Below are 10065 nucleotides of genomic sequence, written 5' to 3'. Positions count from 1 at the left end.
TAACGGTATTATTTTGCAAACATTCTGCGTACAATAATATTATGTACATTGTGAAACAATGCTTCAAAACTAGATGTATTTAAAGCATATAATTTTATGAAAATTCAACATGCTTTTATGTATTAATACCATGGTTAAATTAAATAGTAATGAAAAATTGAATCCACTTTTATATTTGGAAAGAACTTAAAATTTCGTACGTACAAAGCGCACAATTATGAAACCTCTATACAATATTATACATCGAATCGTAGTCGTATCGCAGAGAATAAATATTTACTTTAAGAACAATGTCACTTTGCCATTTGCAAACAGGTGCAACACTAAACCCTGACTCAAGAACACTCGCCGAATATTTATTAATTTGAGACTTAGCTGATGACGCTGATGTGCGTAACTTTATTAAGTTAACGTTTGTCAAAACAAAATTCCACACTTCAGTCCCTTCAATTACAGTGTAAGTTCAAGTTTTTAAATGCTCTCATACAAATGAAATGTCCCTCCTTTTTGATATAGCATAGAAACTGCGTTATTGTTCATTACATTACATTTTTTGTTTGACATAACTTATATTGCGTTACTGACAAAAGATGGCAGTGCAGTTGGCTAACACTTAATATTTTAAGGCATGTTCCACCTTAAAATTTTGGGATAATTAATTTTGAGTATTTCAAACATATTGTAACCTCAAGGGTAGTCTCTTGCGATAAGTAATATTTCTCTTTTGAGAAGACTTGTCTTTAAAAAAATAGAATAATACGTAATAATATAATAGATTAAAATACTTTGATAATCTTCAAAAAATGAACAGTATTTAAGTTGCACATAAATGTAAATGCAATTTCGACGTTCAAATTCTTTGTACAGTTGCCTGCAGCGCGGGGAACGAGTTGCGCGAACAATTTGTCAACAGAGAAAGCTCAATTTATAGTTCGCAAAAGAGTATATAGGTCAGATTAAGCGGGCACGATCCGTACATACTAATACAGGTGCTAACACATATCCCGAGGGGAAATCGGGGTGAAAGCCTTTGAATTATGCACTGCCACGTCAAAGGGAAACCTCGCTCTAACGGAACTAATAGAACCAATCTATTTCCCTTTACGGTACATTTATAACTGATTCAAATGGTAAGCAAATCACTTGCATTACTATATAAGCGGACCTAAGTGTGTTCGGCCTCTGCCTTATGTTATATTGAACGGGGCTATCATTACGTTTGTATCACATCCGCAATTGCTAACGGGTCCGTTTGACGGATTTTGCATAATTATAACCATATATTCATAGCTGTAATTCGCATTTGAATAACGTTAATATCGTATACAAGGTTTGGTCCCCTATTTAGCCGCCTAAGGGGATAAATTAACAAGAAAACCTTTTTAGTACTCTATCAATATCTAAAAATCGAATGAAACGTGGTTACTGGGTAGAGAAACATTTTTTACAACGTGGATAACCTGTTTCAAGAACATATAAAAATATTAGTACTGAATTTAATAATTAACAATTTACTTAACAAAACTAAAGTGGCTACACTACTAAGACAGGTAATTAGTATGTACTTACGTTGAAGCTTCCTATCAGGTTCAGAAACTTAATCGCATATGAAAGCGGCTAAGTATTCAGTACATCGGATATTAACGGGGTGTAAACTATCCTCGAACTTTGCACTAAGTTATTCAGTATTTGGCGAACTACCAAGACACGTTGAACTCTGCAAGAATGTCTCCTGGGATACAGGGACGATTTGCTCCCAATAAATTATGAATGCTGACATCAGAGTACGTCAAACTCCTAAAATGGATCGATTTATCGAAAATCTCGTTATAGGAGCATACGTGACTAAACGAGTTAGGACTTAGAAAGAGTAATTTTAAAGTTCCTCGTAAGTCTACAGCACGGTATAATAAAACTATTACGTGTGGAGATTGCAAAGCGTCGGAATTTCGCGCGACAAATGCACTGTCAAGTTCGTTCGAGTTTATGTAACTTTGTGATAGAATGAAGTCATTACTTTGTTCTCACGTGTACAATGGCGTACAAAATGCTCAGTATGCATCAAAAGTCGTAGGAAATGTACAATCACGTGCAGCGTGTTCGAGCGTGACATTCCGCGCTTCAGCCGCTCGGGTTTAGAACAAAGAACCCACAGGGTACAAGTTCTTTTTTAATAACTCCGCTTTTGCGCATACTTTTACATTGTTATTGACGCTTTCTGAAGTTGCCCTACAAAAGAAAATAATTCCCCACTTGAACAAAAATCTAAAATCATCATGTCTGCCTAGCCGGGAGTCGAACCAAAATATTTTTAGCCTACTGCAAACTGGACAAATAACGCCATTCAATCTATATGAGCTATAGAATAAATAGATAGAATTTATAAAATAATGTGTCTAAAATGGCTGTCTAAAGAAATAATTATTTATCCCATGCTCTCACGAGCTGACATTGTCTAATGATAGCCATACAAAAGTACAAAAACGAAACAATCGTTTCTTACCCACATTAGGGTTTTTGCTGAAATCTGCGTAGTAATATATCAGAAGTTCACACAATGGCATACAGAAAGCACTGGACCGCCAACAGTTAACCTAACTGTCCACAATTTCGACCCACGTGGAATGGAAAATCGTGCTCCGAATACATGAAACAAAATTGATATCAGTACTCCTTTCTTTTAGGTGTAATATCTTTTGTCTATGTAACGAAACATACATCATTTCGGTCGTAAAGTCAACGCCGAAGTACCGCAATAGTACCTTCCAGACATGTCCTTAGAGTTGGAGTTTGGATACACTTATGCGAATAGATGTCACTTGGCCGATCGCAAGACAATTAGGGTCAATACACACGCCAGTTATTGCTTCAGTATTGTAGTGGTCTAGTGCAAATGTGATTTCAAATCCCTTTCAGTAAAGGAGGAAAATATTGATATATTTGGATCAATTTCTCCTCAAATTGGTCACTTTCTATGCACTTTTGAAATCACCCAAGTAATATTAGACCCCTACCTAAGGTCGCTTAAGTACAATAAAAATACAGGTATGTGGTTACGTTGTTACGTTGTTCTCCATGAAAGCTAGCTGAACCCCTTATTTTTACATATACCATAGGTACCGGCGTTTTACCCCATTTTTTAAACCAGAACATGATAGCACTACAACTATAATATAATGGGTGTGGCGGAACTGCGACCCGGTCAAACCACATAGGAAGTTCTGCATCTTTAAATAATATCTTCCTACAAATAGAATAGGATGATAATAGATTGTAGGTAACCTAGCGACCGTGGAGCAAATATTATTGAAGTCAAATTCCGCCTTAAAATTCAGTATTGTAATGAGTTACTACGAATGATGCGGTTAGGGAGTTGAAGTTACCATCCATTCCGTAATTTGATACGAAACTTCATAATTGAGGTGTAGATTACTTCTGTCCTTTGTAAATACCTACGGGGTTTGTATTTTGAATCCCGAATTTAGTAACTTATCTCAAGGTCTGCCTCGGATTGTTCTTGTATCATTTTGATCTCACAAATAGATTGAAGTAATTTAATTTTTTTAATATTTTACTGCGATTTAAAAATAAATCTAGAAACAGCAGTGCGTTCACCAAATTCGTGGAACACACACAATTGCAGAGATTAAAATTTACATATTGCAGTTGGGAAATATGGAAAATTTACGAGAATATAATTTACAATATTCAATACATACTTATTCATAAAAAATAGGTACCTAGACATAGATTATTGCTATTAAAATGAAGTACCTTATTTACATAAATAGAATGTTTAATAATACAAAATTCCCTAGTGGTTAAGAAGCTTGGCCTTTCTATCGAGGGGTCCGAGGTTCAAATCCCAGGCACGCACCTCTGATTTTTCAAAATTATGTGCATATTAGAAACGAATTATCACTTGCTTAAACGGTGAAGGGACTACAATCACGTACAATATAAAGACGTACGCACGACATCGTGAGGAAATACAGGTATTTCCTTTTACCTAAAATATTTGAGTATGTGAAGTCTACCAATGCGCATTTGGCCAGCGCCTAATCCTTCTCATTCTGAGAGGAGACCCGTGTCCAGCAGTGGGACGATAATGGGTTGATGATGATGATGATGATGATGAATACAAAATTGTCAACTTAATAATATGAAACAGAATAGAGTTGATAAAATATCTTTAAAGATCGCACAAAGAATCCCAAGCAAAAATAGTCCATAGCTCTTTTGAACACGATGCACAACGTGAGAGCCAGCGAATAATAGGAGATTCCTTTAAAAAGGCTGGAGAAAAATCAACCAAAACCACGATTGCAAAACCTTACAAAGTCATTCATATCATAGTTGGGAGAAAATTAGTGTTGCTATAAGCAGGGAGCTTACAATAAGCTCTCGACGTGTTGCCAAGTGTACATGAGGGTGTGTTTCAGTCACCCTTAAGTATATAATGCGGAGTAAGCCACAGTAAAAATGTGGTCAAGGGGTGTTTGCCACTTGTAGAATGCTTTCCGACCGCAATGATTGCTTGTTGTTAGCGAAACAATGGGAGCAAATTAGTTATGAGAAATCGTTATGTTATGGGGTCTAAGTGTTTGTGTCAGCATTAAAAACTTAAATTAGTTCTTAGTTACCTTTTTGCATATATTATTTCTTTGTTAAGAATACTTGAATAAAGTTTTTTTACTCGACTGTAGAGAATAATGTTTTTAAAGCGTAAAGGGTGGAAAGTTTTGAGTGACAGTAATGTACTGACGACAATCCTTTGGTTATAATTATAGATATTTAGCTTACACAATATATTTTCTATATGTAGAACTCTTTGTGGTTCGACTCCGGCGGCACCACCGCCACACCTATTTCTACCTAATAACAGCAGTGTTAGGCGCTGCTGTATTCTGTTTTGAAGGGTGTGGTAAGGGAGACGTTCCAGCTTAGTCCTCAGGGGTAGCGGCGCATCTGTGGCCGACCTCAGGTACGAATATCTAATCCTATCTGGGGTTGATTAGAGACGTCCATGAGCGGTAGTAGCCACTTACCATCAGGTGGACTGCATGCTCGTCTGCTACTCCTATATTATAAAACAAAAAATATATAAAAAGTGACTTATCATTAATTAATAAAATTTTATGCAACCTCGAATTTCTTTGTACAAAATACAACTAAAATATTGCGATAGGTTTCATATTTTAATGAACGGTTGGGCATAAGTTGATTTACAGCTTTACCTCTTTATATTAGGGAGTCACATATTTCAGAGGCTAATGGACATTAAAGTGTGCTAGGGAATTTATGATAAAATTTTAGTAACAAGAGGAAATATATTTACGCGGTTTTAGTGAGTGATTTGAATTGCCTTTTCATCAAAGAAATAATTGTACTCGAACGAACTTGAAAATATATTAAACAGAAATAATTAATCTTATGATTATTTTTATGTTACAAGACTATATAGTAATATGAGTCTTTTGGTGTGTTTAGAAATTATAAGAATGACTTTTAAGAACACCGACATCTAAAAACCACACCATAAATGGCGCATGTTTTGCAGAAAAGGCTAGCGAAAAAGTAACGTAAAATTTCGTACTATACGATACGATACATACCAATCATTTTGTATTCATTTTCCCCTTTACAATAGTTTTAATTAGAACCGTATTATTAGCAAATACGCCCATTATGAATAATCGATTTCTTTTACTACCGAAGATCGAAATTTCACTATTTCTAGTATGTAGAACTTGTTAAATGTCGATCTCTGGTAAACAAATTAGATTGAATATTAATAACGGGCGATAGGCACTAAAATAAACGGCCATCTCGGTCGTCATTAATCTAAAGCGGTTCATGTAAACCGCAAGTATTATGTAGCGTTTAATTTAATAGGTCAGGCTGAAATATTATTAAAATAGGTCGCTTTGTGCGCTAACAAATTGGCGGCGAGTCAGTACACGGCCTTGTTTGTATACGAGCTATGAAATAAATTTACAACGTATATCATGTTTCTTATGTATTGTTAGTGCTGTTACAAGATGTATATATGAAAGGGTACATAGTCTCTCAGTTTGTGTAGATCAGAGCTGGTCTTCAAAAATAAATTGGTATCTGTCATGATTATGAGATGTCAGCTTGTGTTAATCCCTTTGTTATCATTAATTAGTAGTCATCAAGCCTTGTTAGAGGCCTGTGTATCTTCAAATCAGGACACTATAAAATAGTCTATTAAAAGAAGAACGTTAATCAAAGACCGAAATCTATTCAAAAAGTAATGTATACAATTTCTTATCCTGAACATATATAAAGGTAGCTTGAAGAGAATGATGTTGAACAAATCCGCGGTCAGAAATAAACCTTCCCTAAAATAGGAATAAAAGGCAGTATAGAATTTTACTTACTATACTTTTGTGAAAAATGTCCAGAAATGTAAAAATTGTTGTATAGCATTTACTAAACGTGATTTTGCAAAAATGTGGTCTCCACTGTGACGAAATATGAAAATCATACATCAAAAAGTTCCATGATATTAAAGTCTTGCATCCCCGCAGAATAGGGTATTCGCTAGTATATCGTAAGAATATAAACTAAGATGTTGCACATGCATGTTTCAGAAATATTCTGCAATATTCATCGTGAATAACTTATTCTCGTGTCTCAAAACCCAAGACTTGTTGGCCAATTTTTATTATCACCATCTTCATCCTATTACTGTCCTACTGCTGGACATGAGTGTCCTCTCCGAATGAGAAGGATTAGGCCATAGTCCATCGCACTGGCAAATAGCGAATCAGTAGATTTCACATACCTTTGATTTTTTTTAAGGTCTCTCAGGTATACAAGTTACCTCGCAGTTTTTTTTTTCAACATTAAAGCAGAAGATAATTAACTTCTAATACGTACATAACTTTAAAAATCTAAGGTGCTTCTCTAGGATACTGGTTCTAACACCTTCCTTTTAACCAGTTTCTTATCAGTTTCCATAATTTATTTCACCACCTATATAACATGTTCAAGGTCTACGTGTTTTGAATATTAAAGACATTGCACTACTGTAATAGCGACCCAGTTTCTTTAAAATTAAACTTTGAGATTTAAATCCATGTTCACACGTGAGAAATATGGAAGAAAAGAATGAAATTGCCGTTTTCATTTATATGAGAGCAATTCCGTTTCGCCGGCGCCTATAAATGTGAAATAAACTAACGTAGATGCTATTGTAAAATTGTTATTTAGTAGTCTTACCCGTGTTTTATTTTTGAAAAATATGGCCCGTAAAATTGACGTTAACAGGGATATAACAGGTTTAATCGAAAGCTCGCGAGCTTTATAGGTTATCTTATTGTATAAAAATGGTTTGATTGATTCTTTTTTATTATGATATGCGTAACATATGCAACGTATTGCAGCCGCTTAGTGGAGTGTGTTTCAAGCCTCTCCTATTTATTGAAAAAGATCCGGCCCTGCATTGAAAAAAACATATAAGAGTTGCTGCTAAAAATAGATGCTGACCTTTTTCTTAATATAATAACTTATTTGCTAAATAGCCGTCATCCACATTATAAAAGAAAGTGTCATAATAAATATCAAACATGTATGTAATGAAAATAAACCATACACATAGTAGGTACGCCGCAACACAAATACGTTATTATTATACAGCTATAAAATGAGTAAATCTCCAGAGCGAGATCGTTAGAAAACAATAAAGTATACGATCCGATCGTTAGCAGACACAACAAATGTTTCTGAACCGACGATACACGTGTTTTATTTATACCGCGATAGACTATAAACGTGGGAGATGAAATATACATTATAGATCGGGCCTCAATGACACGAATCGATATGTCATAATGCTTGGATATAAGATGTATGACAAAAAACATTTCCTGTAGACGTATCATTGATAAAACTATTTGTGCATCTACACAGTTTCATACAAGGACCGTTTTATAGTTATCGATCTGTCCAATGTTTTGTCTATTGAAAATTAAATTTTGATAATGTCTGCTTTAATAAGCGTTTCTAATCAAACTAAATGATACGTTAAAACATAATACATAATAATATATTAAATATGTGCGCGTGATATCAAATGGGCAGTTTAGTTGCGTTGTGTATATGTAGACTTGAATATTGTATAGTTGATATATAGTCCACTGAAATGTTACAATTTTGGAGTTTGGAGCGCTGTAACAGCATTTTGAATGAATGAACTTTAAAAAAATATAGGGCAAAATTTCTCTTATTTTGCTTATAACTTCCTTAATTTTGCAATTTTTTTGTAAGTCACATAGTTTCTGAGATATCGCGAAAAAAGTGTTTTTTCAAGGTAGCAGCCGGGGGACATAGGGTGGCGACCTCACGAACTTAAGGTTAAGCTTCTGTTGACCCCCACCCATGTGTAACATTTCAATGGACTAATATACTATATGGTATGGTATGGTACATATCAAAAAGGTGCAGAAAAAAAAACACGCTTTCTACACTCACAGCCCCACACTAGGATTCCCTGTATCATGGATGGTATGGACACACACAGAGACAAATACACATACACCCAGACCCAGAAACAGAAATCTAAATTCATAATTTAGAAATCTGTCTGGCCGGGGATCGAACCTGGGACCCTTTGCGCGTCAGACCGGCATGGTGACCGCTTCGCCGCGCGGGTCGTCACCTTTCGTAGATGACCACCATATGGTCGTCTACGAAAGGTGCTATACTGTTGAAATTGATAACGATATTCAGTAGCTCTTTATAGCTGTAATATATATAGTGATAAAGAGCTACTAAAACTCCTTGGCACATGAAGTAGTTTTCTAAAAGCTATTCCAACTATCGGAGATTGGTTCCAAGCCTTAATTTCTTGATTGCGTAAAATCATTCGCTTTGTAATTTGGTCCAGTTCTGCAAACTTATTGTTCTGTCTGGTGAAGCTGAAAAGTCCAATAATGCATTTACTTTTACAAAATAAAGCAGATCTACGACGCTACTATAAATCTCATCAAATTCTGCCTTCTAATAACAATGCATTGATGAATTCTCCTTTTAAGTGTGACAAGGCGAAATAACTTTTTCCTAGCGTTCTGTCTCAGACTTTACTAAAAACAATGCGTCTAATCGATTTCAAGTATCAGTCCTGTTTGTTTGTTTACAGATGTGTTACATGCCTAGCGACAAGGAAGATCGCTGACGTTGCCGTGTTCATCGGTTCACGTGTAACCCAGATGATGTAACGCAGATCGATGCATCGTTCGTGTCAGCATTGCATCATCTCTTTAATTTATTAGATTAAAAATTTATACATTATTACTTGACATACAGCATCGGTCAGACGATAATTAGGTGTAAGTTATATTGTAATTTTATAATTAATTAAAGTTAGTTTCAATAGTCTTTGTTATTTTTTTAAGTCTTCCGGTTGTCTCTAACGTAATTGATGTCCATAGACGGCAGCGATCACTCAACATCAGGTGAGTCGCGTACTCCTGTACTGTTTCTATTTAATAATGAAAGAAAGTTCACGGTAATACTGGAGCTACGATGAAACTACTAAAAGTAATATTGGAGGACATCACGTTTTGGAGACAATACAAGACTGACACGCAGAGCGTTCGATTACAGATTCGATTCCCAGCCAAGCACATCTGAAAAATGAATTTATTTCTGGTCCAGGCGTATATGTACACGTACTTGAAAGTCTCCACAACATCCGCGACCCAAGGAATTATACTACTACTACTCCTACTACTACTACTACTAGACTATGAAAGCATAGATCTAGGTAGAGAGTGTAGAAATCATCTCGTTAGGATTCGCCTTCAAATCATCTTCAGGATCTGTTAGTTATTGATCGAGTCACGTGCCTTGTTGATACCGTGACATTGTGGAACTAGTTGCGAAGTATCGCAATAGTTGTATTATGCACGCTTCACGCCGGATGGGCCAAGTTTAATTGAAGTCCGTGAGTATAGCAAGCTGGTCCTATTCAAACTATTCATCTGCATGTTGTATGATAGTAAAGCCTTGTTTATTATGAATAAATAGTTTCCTGGT

Source organism: Epargyreus clarus, unplaced genomic scaffold (assembly GCF_041222505.1).
Source record: "Epargyreus clarus isolate Ecla_fem2 unplaced genomic scaffold, WU_Ecla_fem_2.2 ptg000005l, whole genome shotgun sequence".
Lineage (NCBI taxonomy): Eukaryota > Metazoa > Arthropoda > Insecta > Lepidoptera > Hesperiidae > Epargyreus > Epargyreus clarus.
This window is presented reverse-complemented; position numbering follows the sequence as displayed.